The sequence below is a fragment of the Hemiscyllium ocellatum genome, chromosome 44 (genome assembly GCF_020745735.1).
Source record: "Hemiscyllium ocellatum isolate sHemOce1 chromosome 44, sHemOce1.pat.X.cur, whole genome shotgun sequence".
Taxonomy (NCBI): domain Eukaryota; kingdom Metazoa; phylum Chordata; class Chondrichthyes; order Orectolobiformes; family Hemiscylliidae; genus Hemiscyllium; species Hemiscyllium ocellatum.
The window spans coordinates 19,910,159-19,923,175 of NC_083444.1; the positions used below are offsets into that span (position 1 = coordinate 19,910,159).

The window sequence follows — 13,017 nt, forward strand, 5'->3', positions numbered from 1 at the left end:
AGGTTATCCGAAGGGAGCAGAGGTCAGATACGAGGTAGTTTATCCGGAGGGAGCAGTGATCAGGAACGTGGTAGTTTATCCGGAGAGAGCAGAGGTCAGGAACGTGGTAGTTTATCCGGAGGATGCAATGGTCAGGAACGTGTTAGGTTATCCGGAGGGAGCAGAGGTCAGATACGAGGTAGTTTATCCGGAGAGCTTAGAGGTCAGGAAAATAGTAGTTTATCCAGAGAGAGCAGAGGTCAGGAATGTTTTCGTTTATCCGGAGAGGGCAGAGGTGAGGAATGTGGTGGTTTATCCGGATGGAGCAGAGGTCAGGAACTTGTTAGTCTATCCGGAGGAAGGTCATGAACGTGGTAGATTATCCTGAGAGCAGAGGTCAGGAACGTGTTAGTTTATCCGGAAGGAGCAGTGGTCAGGAACGTGGTAGTTTAACCGAAGGGAGCAGAGATCTGGAACGTAGTTGTTTATCTGGAGAGAGCAGAATTCAGGACTGTGGAAGTTTATCCGGAGGGTCAGAGGTCAGGAAGGTGGTAATTTAGCCGGAGTGAGCAGAGGTCAGGAACATGGTAGTTTATCCGGAGAGTGCAGAGGTCAGGAACGTGGTTGTTCATCCGGAAGGAGCAGAGGTCAGGAACATAGTAGTTAATCCCGAGAGAGCAGAGATCAGGAATGTGGTGGTTTATCCAGAGAGAGCAGAGGTCAGGAATGTTGTAGGTTATCCGGAGGACGCATAGGTCAGGAAAGTGGTAGTTTATCCAGAGAGAGCAGAGATCAGGAATGTGGTGGTTTATCCGGATGGAGCAGAGGTCAGGAACGTGGTAGTTTATCCAGAGGGAGCAGAGGTCAGGAACATGGTACTTTATCCGGAGGGAGCAGAGGTCAAGAACATCGTAGTTTATCCGGAGGGACAGAGGTCAGGAAGGTGGTAATTTAGCCGGAGTGAGCAGAGGTCAGGAACATGGTAGTTTATTCGGAGAGTGCAGAGGTCAGGAATGTGGTAGTTCATCCGGAGGGAGCAGAGATCAGGAACATAGTAGTTAATCCCTAGAGAGCAGAGATCAGGAAAGTGGTAGTTTATCCGGAGAGAGCAGAGATCAGGAATGTGGTGGTTTATCCAGAGGGAGCAGAGGTCAGGAATATGGTACTTTATCCGGAGGGAGCAGAGGTCAGGAACATGGTAGTTTATCCGAAGGGAGCAAAGGACAGGAAAGTGGTACTTTAGCCGGAGAGAGCAGAGGACAGGAATGTTGTAGTTTATCCGGAGGAAGCATAGGTCAGGAAAGTGGTAGTTTATCCGGAGGGAGCAGACATCAGGAACGTGGTAGTTTATCCGGAGAGAGCAGAGGTCAGGAACGTGTTAGTTTATCCGAAAGGAGCAGTGGTCAGGAATGTGGTAGTTTAACCGAAGGGAGCAGAGGTCAGGAACGTGGTAGTTAATCCGGAAGATACAAACGTCAGGAGAGTGTTAGTTTATCCGGAGGGAGCAGTGGTCAGGAATGTGGTTGTTTATCCGGAGAGAGCAGAGGTCAGGAACGTGGTAGTTTATCCGGAGGATGCAAAGGTCAGGAACGTGTTAGTTTATCCGGAGGGAGCAGAGGTCAGGAAAATAGTAGTTTATCCGGAGAGAGCAGAGGTCAGGAACGTGGTAGTTTATCCCGAGAGAGCAGAGGTCAGGAACGTGTTAGTTTATCCGGAAGGAGCAGTGGTAAGGAACATGGTAGGTTAACCGTAGGGAGCAGAGATCTGGAACATAGTAGTTTATCCGAAGTGAGCAGAGGTCAGGAATGTGGTAGTTTATCCGGAGGGAGCAGAGGTCAGGAACGTGGTAGTTTATCTGGAGAGAGCAGAGGTCAGGAATGTTGTAGTTTCTCCGGATGGAGCAGAGGTCAGGACCGTGTTAGTCTATCCAGAGGGTGCAGAGGTCAGGAATGTGGTAGTTTATCCGGAAGGAGCAGTTGTCAGGAACGTGTTAGTTTATCCAGAGGGAGCAGACATCAGGAACGTGGTAGTTTATCCGGAGAGAGCAGAGGTCAGGAACGTGGTTGTTTATCCGGAGGGAGAGAGATCAAGAACGTGGTAGTTTATCTGTAGGGAGCAGAGGTCAGGAACGTGGTAGTTTATCCGGAGGATGCAAAGGTCAGGAACGTGGTAGTTTTTCTAGAGGAAGCAGAGGTCAGGAACGTGGTAGTTTATCCGAAGAGAGCAGAGATCAGGAACGTGGTAGTTTATCCGGAGGGAGCAGAGGTCAGGAACGTGATAGTTTATCTAGAGGGAGCAGAGGTCAGGAACGTGGTAGTTTATCCAGAGGGAGCAGAGGTCAGGAACGTGGTAGTTTATCTAGAGGGAGCAGAGGTCTGGAACGAGGTAGTTTATCCGAAGAGAGCAGAGATCAGGAACGTGGTATTTTATCCGGAAGATGCAAAGGTCAGGAAAGTGTTAGTTTATCCGGAGGGAGCAGTGATCAGGAACATGGTAGTTTACCCGGAGACAGCAGAGGTCAGGAACGTGGTTGTTTATCCGGAGGATGCAAAGGTCAGGAACGTGTTAGGTTATCCGGAGGGAGCAGAGGTCAGATACGAGGTAGTTTATCCTGAGAGCTTAGAGGTCAGGAAAATAGTAGTTTATCCAGAGAGAGCAGAGGTCAGGAATGTGGTCGTTTATCCGGAGAGGGCAGAGGTCAGGAACGTGGTAGTTTAACCGGAGAGAGCAGATGTCAGGAACGTGGTAGTTTATCCGGAGAATGCAAAGGTCAGGAATGTGTTAGTTTATCCGGAGGGAGCAGAGGTCAGGAACGTGGCAGTTTATCCGGAGAGAGCAGAGGTCAGGAACGTGGTAGTTTATCCGTAGGGAGCAGAGGTCAGGAAAGTGGTAGTTTATCCGGAGTGAGCAGAGGTCAGGAACGTGGCAGTTTATCCGGAGGAAGCAGAGGTTAGGAATGTTGCAGCTTATCCGGAGGAAGTTTAGGTCAGGAAAGTGGTAGTTTATCCGGAGTGAGCAGAGGTCTGTAACGTGGCAGTTTATCCGGAGGGAGCAGAGGTCTGTAACGTGGTAGTTTATCCGAAGGGAGCAGAGGTCAGAAATATGGTAGTTTATCCGGAGAGAGCAGAGGTCAGGAACGTGTTAGTTTATCCGGAAGGAGCAGTGGTCAGGAACATGGTAGTTTATCCGAAGGGAGCAGAGGTCAGAAATGTGGTAGTTTATCCGGAGGGAGCAGAGGTCAGGAACATGTTAGTTTATCCGGAAGGAGCAGTGGTCAGGAACATGGTAGTTTAACCGAAGGGAGCAGAGATCTGGAACGTAGTTGTTTATCTGGAGAGAGCAGAGGACAGGAATGTTGTAGTTTATCCGGAGAGAGCAGAGATCAGGAATGTGGTAGTTTATCCGGATGGAGCATAGGTCAGGAAAGTGGTAGTTTATCCGGAGAGAGCAGAGATCAGGAATGTGGTGGTTTATCCGGATGGAGCAGAGGTCAGGAAAGTGGTAGTTTATCTGGAGAGAGCAGAGGTCATGAATGTGGTAGATTATCCGTAGGGAGCAGAGGTCAGGAACATGGTAGTTTATACGGAGAGAGCAGAGGTCAGGAACCTGGTAGTTTATCCGGAGAGATCAGAGATCAGGAATGTGGTGGCTTATCCGGATGGAGCAGAGGTCAGGAACGGGTTAGTCTATCCGGAGGGAGCAGAGGTCAGGAACGTGGTCATTTATCCGAAGGGAGCAGAAGTCAGGAACGTTGTTGTTTATCCAGAGAGAGCAGTGGTCAGGAACATGGTAGTTTATCCGATGGGAGCAGAGAGCAAGAACATGGTAGTTTATCCGGGGAGAGCAGAGGTCAGGAACGTGGTAGTTTATCCGCAGGGAGCAGAGGTCATGAACGCGTTAGTCTGTCCGGAGGGAGCAGAGGTCAGGAACGTGGTAGTTTATCTGGAAAGAGCAGAACTCAGGAAAGTGGTAGTTTATCCAAAGGGAGCAGAGATCAGGAACGTGGTAGTTTATCCGGAGAGAGCAGTGGTCAGGAACGTGGTAGTTTGTCCGGAGTGAGCAGACATCAGGAACGTGTTAGTATATCCGGAGACAGCAGAGGTCAGGAACATGGTAGTTTATCCGGAGAGAGCAGAGGTCAGGAACGTGGTAGTTTGTCCGGAGAGAGCAGAGGTCAGGAACGTGGTAGTTTATCCGGAGGGAACAGAGGGCAGGAACGTTGTAGTTTGTCCAGAGAGAGCAGAGGACAGGAACGTGGTAGTTTGTCCGGAGAGAGCAGAGGTCAGGAACGTGGTAGTTTATCCGGAGGGAACAGAGGGCAGGAACGTTGTAATTTGTCCAGAGAGAGCAGAGGACAGGAACGTGGTAGTTTCTCCAGAGTGAGCATTGATCAGGAACGTGGCAGTAAACCCCGAAGGAGCGGAGGTCAGGAATGTGGTAGTTTATCCGGAGAGAGCAGAGGTCAGGAATGTGGTAGTTTATCCGGAGGGAACAGAAGTCAGGAACGTTATGGTTTATCCGGAGAGAGCAGAGGCCAGGAAGGTGGTAGTTTATCCGGAGGGGGCAGAGGTCAGGACCGTGGTAGTTTAACAGAAGGGAGCAGAGATCTGGAACGTGGTAGTTTATCCAGAAGATGCAGACATCAGGAATGTGTTAGTATATCCGGAGACAGCAGAGGTCAGGAACATGGTCGTTTATCCGAAGGGAGCAGAGGTCAGGAAAGTGGTAGTTTATCCGGAGGGAGCAGAGGTCAGGAACATGGTAGTTTATCCGGAGAGAGCAGAGGTCAGGAACATGGTCGTTTATCCGAAGGGAGCAGAGGTCAGGAAAGTGGTAGTTTATCCGGGGGGAGCAGAGGTCAGGAACATGGTAGTTTATCCGGAGAGAGCAGAGGTCAGGAATTTGGTGTTTTATCCGGAGGGAGCAGAGGTCAGTAACGTAGCAGTTTATCCAGTGAGAGCAGAGGTCAGGAAAGTGTTAGTCTATCCGGAGAGAGCACAGGTCAGGAATGTGGTAGTTTATCCGGAGGGAACAGAGGGCAGGAACGTGGTAGTTTGTCCGGAGAGAGCAGAGGGCAGGAACATGTTAGATTATCTGGAGGGAACTGAGGGCAGGAACGTGGTAGTTTGTCCGGAGTGAACAAAAGTGAGGAACGTGGTAGTTTATCCAGAGAGAGGAGAGTTCAGGAACGTGGTAGTTTATCCGGAGAGAGCAGAGGTCAGGAAAATAGTACTTTAACCAGAGAGGACAGAGGTCAGGAACGTGGTAGTTTATCCGGAGAGAGCAGAGGTCAGGAAATTAGTACTTTATCCGGAGAGGGCAGAGGTCAGGAACGTGGTAGTTTATCCGGAGGGAGCAGAGGTCAGGAACGTGGTAGTTTATCCGGAGAGAGAGAGGTCAGGAACATGGTAGTTTATACGGAGGGGGCAGAGTTCAGGAACGTGGCAGTTTATCTGGAGTGAGCAGAGGTTAGGAACGTGGTAGATTATCAGAAGAGAGCAGAGGTCCGGACGTGGTAGTTCATCCGGAGGGAACAGAGGTCAGGAAAGTGGTCATTTATCCGGTGGGAGTAGAGATCAAGAAAGTGGTAGTTTATCTGGAGAGAGCAGAGGTCAGGAATGTGGTAGTTTATCCAGAGGGAGCAGAGTTCAGGAACGAGATACGTTATCGGAGAGAGCAGAGGTCAGGAACGTGTTAGTTTATCCAGAGGAACAGAGGGCAGGAACGTGGTAGTCTATCCATAGGGAGCAGATGTCAGGAACGTGTTAGTTTAACCGGAGGGAACAGAGGTCAGGAACTTGGTAGTTTATCTGGAGAGAGCAGAGGTCAGGAACGTGGCAGTTTATCAGAAGAGAGCAGAGGTCAGGAATGTTGTAGTTTCTCCGGATGGAGCAGAGGTCAGGACCGTGTTAGTCTATCCAGAGGGAGCAGAGGTCAGGAACGAGGTAGTTTATCCTGAGAGAGCAGTGGTCAGGAACTTGGTAGTTTATCCAGAGGGAGCAGAGGTCAGGAACGTGGTAATTTATCCAGAGAGAGAGAGGTCAGGAACGTGGTAATTTATCCTGAGAGCAGAGGTCAGGAACAAGGTACTTTATCCGGAGAGAGCAGAGGTCAGGAACATGGTAGTTTATACGGAGGGGGCAGAGGTCAAGAACGTGGTAGATTATCAGAAGAGAGCAGAGGTGAGGAACGTGGTAGTTTATCAGGCTAGCAGTGATCAGGAACACGGTGGTTTATCCAGAAGGAGCAGACGTCAGGAACGTGGTCGTTTATCCGGAGGGAGCAGAGATCAAGAATGTGGTAGTTTATTTGGACAGAGCAGAGGTCAGGAACGTGCTAGTTTATCCGGAGGGAGCAGAGACCAGCAACATGGTAGTTTTTCCAGACAGTGCAGAAGTCAGGAACGTGGTAGTTTATTCAGAGGGAGGAGAGGTCAAGAACGTGGTAGTTTATCCAGATGGAGCAGAGGTCAGGAACATGGTAGTTTATTCGGAGGGAGGAGAGGTCAGGAACGTGGTAGTTTAGCCAGAGGGAGCAGAGGTCAGGAACGTGGTCGTTCATCCGGAGGGAAAAGAGGTGAGGAACGTGGTAGTTTATCCGGAGAGAGCAGTGATCAGGAACACGGTAGTTTATCCAGAGAGAGCACAAGTCAGGAACATGGTCGTTTATCCGTGGTGAGCAGAGGTCAGGAACGTGGTAGTATATCCGGAGACAGCAGAGGTCAGGAACGTGGTAGTTTATCAGGAGGGAGCAGAGGTCAGGAGCGAGGTGGTTTATCCGGAGGGAGCAGAGGTCAAGAACGTGGTAGTTTATCCAGAGGGAGCAGAGGTCAGGAACGTGGTAGTTTATCCAGAGAAAGCAGTGGTCAGGAATGTGGTAGTTTATCCAGAGGGAGCAGAGGTCAGGAATGTGGTAATTTATCCTGAGAGCAGAGGTCAGGAACGAGGTAGTTTATCCGGAGAGAGCAGAGGTTAGGAACATGTTAGTTTATCCAGAGAGAGAGAGGTCAGGAACGTGGTAGTTTATACGGAGGGGGCAGAGGTCAGGAACGTGGTAGTTTATCCGGAGAGAGCAGTGATCAGGAAGGTGGTAGTTTATCCAGAAGGAGCAGAGGTCAGGAACGTGGTCGTTTATCTGGAGGGAGCAGAGATCAAGAACGTGGTAGTTTATCCAGAGGAACAGAGGGCAGGAAAGTGGTAGTTTATCCGAAGGGAGCAGAGAGCAGGAACATGGTAATGTATCTGGAGAGAGCAGAGGACAGGACCTTGGTAGTTTATCCAGAGAGAGAGAGGTCAGGAACGTGGTAGTTTATACGGAGGGGGCAGAGGTTAGGAACGTGATAGTTTATCTGGAGAGATCAGTGATCAGGAACACGATAGTTTATCCAGAAGGAGCAGAGGTCAGGAACGTGGTCATTTATACAGAGGGAGCAGAGATCAAGAATGTTTTAGTTTATCCGGAGTGAGCAGAGGGCAAGAACGTGGTAGTTTATCCGGAGACAGCAGAGGTCAGGAACGTGGTAGTTTATCAGGAGGGAGCAGAGGTCAGGAGCGAGGTGGTTTATCTGGAGGGAGCAGAGGTCAGGAACGTGGTAGTTTATCCAGAGGGAGCAGAGGTCAGGAACGTGGTAGTTTATCCAGAGAAAGCAGTGGTCAGGAATGTGGTAGTTTATCCAGAGGGAGCAGAGGTCAGGAACGAGGTAGTTTATCCAGAGAGAGCAGAGGTTAGGAACGTGATAGTTTATCTGGAGAGATCAGTGATCAGGAACACGATAGTTTATCCAGAAGGAGCAGAGGTCAGGAACGTGGTAGTTTATCCGGAGAGAGCAGTGATCAGGAAGGTGGTAGTTTATCCAGAAGGAGCAGAGGTCAGGAACATGGTCGTTTATCTGGAGGGAGCAGAGATCAGGAACGTAGTAGTTTATCCAGAGGAACAGAGCTCAGGAAAGTGGTAGTTTATCCGAAGGGAGCAGAGAGCAGGAACATGGTAATGTATCCGGAGAGAGCAGAGGACAGGACCTTGGTAGTTTATCCAGAGAGAGAGAGGTCAGGAACGTGGTAGTTTATACGGAGGGGGCAGAGGTTAGGAACGTGATAGTTTATCTGGAGAGATCAGTGATCAGGAACACGATAGTTTATCCAGAAGGAGCAGAGGTCAGGAACGTGGTCATTTATCCGGAGGGAACAGAGGGCAGGAACGTGGTAGTTTATCCGGAGAGAGCAGAGGTCAGGAACGTGGTAGTTTATCCAGAGGGCACAGAGGGCAGGAACGTGGTAGTTTATCTGGAGAGAGCAGAGGTCAGGAATGTGGTAGTTTATCCGGAGGGAACAGAGGGCAGGAACGTGGTAGTTTATCCGGAGAGAGCAGAGGTCAGGAAAATAGTACTTTATCCAAAGAGAGCAGTGGTCAGGAACGTGGTAGTTTATCCGAAGGGAGCAGATGCCAGGAACGTGGTAGTTTATCCAGAGGGAGCAGAGGTCAGGAATGTGATAGTTTATCCGGAGGGAGCAGAGGTTAGGAACGTGGTAGTTTCTCCGGACGGAGCAGAGGTCAGGAACGTGGTAGTTTATCCGGAGAGAGCAGAGGTCAGGAACGTGGTAGTTTATCTGGAGGGAGCAGGGTTCAGGCACGTGGTAGTATATCCAGAGGGAGCAGATGTGAGGAACGTGGTAGTTTATCCTGAGGGAGCAGAGTTCTGGAATGTGATAGTTTATCCGGAGAGAACAGAGGTCAGGAACGTGGTAGTTTATCTGGGGGGAGCAGATATCAGGAACATGGTAGTTTATCCTGAGGGAGCAGAGGTTAGGAACGTGATAGTTTATCCGGAGGGATCAGAGGGCAGGAACGTGGTAGCTTATCCAAAAGGAGCAGAGGTCAGGAACGTGGTAGTTTATCCGAAGAGAGCAGAGGTCAGGAAAATAGTACTTTAGCCGGAGAGGGCAGAGGTCAGGAACGTGGTAGTTTATCCAGAGGGAGCGGAGGTCAAGAATGTGGTAGTTTATCTGGAGGGATCAGAGGTCATGAATGTGGTAGGATATCCAGAGGGAGGGAAGTTCAGGAATGTGGCAGTTTATCTGGAGGGATCAGAGGTCAGGAACGTGGTAGTTTATCCGGAGAGAGCAGTGGTCAGGAAAGTAGTAGTTTATCCGGAGAGAGCAGAGGTCAGGAACGTGGTAGTTTATCCGGAGAGAGCAGAGGTCAGGAACGTGGTAGTTTATCTGGAGGGAGCAGGGTTCAGGAACGTGTTAGTTTATCTGGAGGGAACAGAGGTCAGGAACGTGATAGTTTATCCAAAGGGAGCAGGGTTCAGGAACATGGTGGTTTATCTGGAGGGAACAGAGGTCTGGAATGTGGTAGTTTATCCTGAGGGAGCCGAGTTCTGGAACGTGGTAGTTTATCCGGAGAGAGCAGAGGTCAGGCACGTGGTAGTATATCCAGAGGGAGCAGAGGTCAGGAATGTGATAGTTTATCCGGAGGGAGCAGAGGTTAGGAACGTGGTAGTTTCTCCGGTGAGAGCAGAGGTGAGGAACGTGGTAGTTTATCTGAAGGGAGCAGGGTTCAGGAACGTGTTAGTTTATCCGGAGGGAACAGAGGTCAGGAACGTGATAGTTTATCCGAAGGGAGCAGGGTTCAGGAACGTGGTAGTTTATCTGGAGGGAACAGAGTTCTGGAACGTGGTAGTTTATCCTGAGAGAGCAGATTTCTGGAACGTGGTAGTTTATCCGGAGAGAGCAGAGGTCAGGAACGTGGTAATTTATCATGAGGGAGCAGAGTTCTGGAATGTGGTAGTTTATCCGGAGAGAGCAGAGGTCAGGAACGTGGTAGTTTATCTGGAGGGAACAGAGGGCAGGAGAGTGGTCGTTTATCCAGAGAGATCTGAGGTCTGGAAAGTGTTAGTTTATCCGGAGGCACAGTGGGCAGGAATGTGGTAGATTATCCGGAGAGAGCAGAGGTCAGGAAAGTAGTAGTTTATCCAAAGAGAGCAGAGGTCAGGAACGTGGTAGTTTATACGGAGGGGGCAGAGGTCAGGAACGTGGCAGTTTATCCGGAGAGAGCAGTGATCAGGAAGGTGGTAGTTTATCCAGAAGGAGCAGAGGTCAGGAACGTGGTCGTTTATCTGGAGGGAGCAGAGATCAAGAACGTGGTAGTTTATCCAGAGGAACAGAGGGCAGGAACGTGGTAGTTTATCCGGAGAGAGCAGAGCTCAGGAAAGTGGTAGTTTATTCCAAAGGGAGCAGAGAGCAGGAACATGGTAATGTATCCGGAGAGAGCAGAGGACAGGACCTTGGTAGTTTATACGGAGGGGGCAGAGGTTAGGAACGTGATAGTTTATCTGGAGAGATCAGTGATCAGGAACACGATAGTTTATCCAGAAGGAGCAGAGGTCAGGAACGTGGTCATTTATACGGAGGGAGCAGAGATCAAGAATGTGTTAGTTTATCCGGAGTGAGCAGAGGGCAAGAACGTGGTAGTTTATCCGGAGACAGCAGAGGTCAGGAACGTGGTAGTTTATCAGGAGGGAGCAGAGGTCAGGAGCGAGGTGGTTTATCTGGAGGGAGCAGAGGTCAGGAACGTGGTAATTTATCCTGAGAGCAGAGGTCAGGAACGAGGTAGTTTATCCAGAGAGAGCAGAGGTTAGGAACATGTTAGTTTATCCAGAGGGAGAGAGGTCAGGAATGTGGTAGTTTATACGGAGGGGGCAGAGGTCAGGAACGCGGTAGTTTATCTGGAGAGATCAGTGATCAGGAACACGATAGTTTATCCAGAAGGAGCAGATGTCAGGAACGTGGTCATTTATCCGGAGGGAACAGAGGGCAGGAACGTGGTAGTTTATCCGGAGAGAGCAGAGGTCAGGAACGTGGTAGTTTATCCAGAGGGCACAGAGGGCAGGAACGTGGTAGTTTATCTGGAGAGAGCAGAGGTCAGGAATGTGGTAGTTTATCCGGAGGGAACAGAGGGCAGGAACGTGGTAGTTTATCCGGAGAGAGCAGAGGTCAGGAACGTGGTAGTTTATCCGAAGGGAGCAGATGCCAGGAACGTGGTAGTTTATCCGGAGGGAGCAGAGGTCAGGAATGTGATAGTTTATCCGGAGGGAGCAGAGGTTAGGAACGTGGTAGTTTCTCCGGACGGAGCAGAGGTCAGGAATGTGATAGTTTATCCGAAGGGAGCAGGGTTCAGGAACGTGGTAGTTTATCTGGAGGGAACAGAGTTCTGGAACGTGGTAGTTTATCCTGAGAGAGCAGAGTTCTGGAACGTGGTAGTTTATCCGGAGGGAACAGAGGGCAGGAGAGTGGTCGTTTATCCAGAGAGATCTGAGGTCTGGAAAGTGTTAGTTTATCCGGAGGCACAGTGGGCAGGAATGTGGTAGATTATCCGGAGAGAGCAGAGGTCAGGAAAGTAGTAGTTTATCCAAAGAGAGCAGAGTTCAGGAACGTGGTAGTTTATCCAGAGAGAGCAGAGGTCAAGAACGTGGTAATTTATCCGAAAGGAGCAGATGTCAGGAACGAGGTAGTTTATCTGGAGGTAGCAGAGGTCAAGAACGTGGTAGTTTAACAGAAGGGAGCAGAGATCTGGAACATGGTAGTTTATCCGAAGGGAGCAGAGGTCAGGAACGTGGTAGTTTATCTGGAGAGAGCAGAGGTCAGGAATGTGGTAGTTTACACCAGAGGGAGCAGAGGTCAGGAATGTGGTAGTTTATCCGGAGGGATCAGAGGTCAGGAACGTGGTAGTTTATCCGAAGAGAGTAGTGGTCAGGAAAGTAGTAGTTTATCCGGAGAGAGCAGAGGTCAGGAACGTGGAAGTTTATCTGGAGGGATCAGAGGTCAGGAATGTGATAGTTTATCCGGAGGGAGCAGAGGTCAGGAACGCAGTAGTTTATCCGGAGAGAGCAGAGGTGAGGAACATGGTAGTTTATCCGGAGGGAGCAGGGTTCAGGAACGTGTTAGTTTATCTGGAGGGAACAGAGGTCAGGAACGTGATAGTTTATCCGAAGGGAGCAGGGTTCAGGAACATGGTAGTTTATCTGGAGGGAACAGAGGTCAGGAACGTGGTAGTTTATCCTGAGGGAGCCGAGTTCTGGAACGTGGTAGTTTATCCGGAGAGAGCAGAGGTCAAGAACGTGGTAGTTTATCTGGAGGGAGCAGTTGTCAGGAAGGTGGTAGTTTATCATGAGGGAGCAGAGTTCAGGCACGTGGTAGTATATCCAGAGGGAGCAGAGGTGAATAACGTGGTAGTTTATCCGGAGAGAGCAGAGGTCAGGAAAATAGTACATTATCCAGAGAGGGCTGAGGTCAGGAATGTGGTAGTTTATCCAGAGGGAGCGGAGTTCAGGAATGTGGTAGTTTATCCGAAGAGAGCAGTGGTCAGGAAAGTAGTAGTTTATCCGGAGAGAGCACAGGTCAGGAACGCAGTAGTTTATCCAGAGGGAGCAGAGGTGAGGAACATGGTAGTTTATCCAGAGGGAGCAGAGTTCAGGAACGAGGTAGTTTATCCGAAGGGAGCAGAGGTCTGTAACGTGGTAGTTTATCTGGAGAGAGCAGAGGTCAGGAATGTGGTAGTTTATCCTGAGAGCAGAAGTCAGGAATGAGGTAGTTTATCTCGAGTGAGCCGAGGTCAGGAATGTGGTAGTTTATCCGGAGGGATCAGAGGGCAGGAACGTGGTAGTTTATCCAGAGGGAACAGAGGGCAGGAACGTGGTAGTTTATCCGGAGAGAGCAGAGGTCAGGAAAATAGTACATTATCCAGAGAGGGCCGAGGTCAGGAATGTGGTAGTTTATCCAGAGGGAGCGGAGTTCAGGAATGTGGTAGTTTATCCAGAGGGATCAGAGGTCAGGAACGTGGTAGTTTATCCGAAGTGAGCAGTGGTCAGGAAAGTAGTAGTTTATCCGGAGAGAGCACAGGTCAGGAACGCAGTAGTTTATCCAGAGGGAGCAGAGGTGAGGAACATGGTAGTTTATCCGGAGGGAGCAGGGTTCTGGAACGTGGTAGTTTATCCAGAGGGAGCAGAGTTCAGGCACGAGGTAGTTTGTCTGGGGGGGA

General features: G+C 50.0%; 1 protein-coding gene across 1 annotated transcript in view; it reads left to right on the top strand.

Moving 5' to 3' along the window:
* Positions 1–13,017, top strand: part of LOC132835284 (lysophosphatidic acid receptor 6) — a 67,599-nt gene that overhangs the window by 24,982 nt on the left and 29,600 nt on the right. The gene's annotated exons all lie outside the window — the stretch shown is intronic.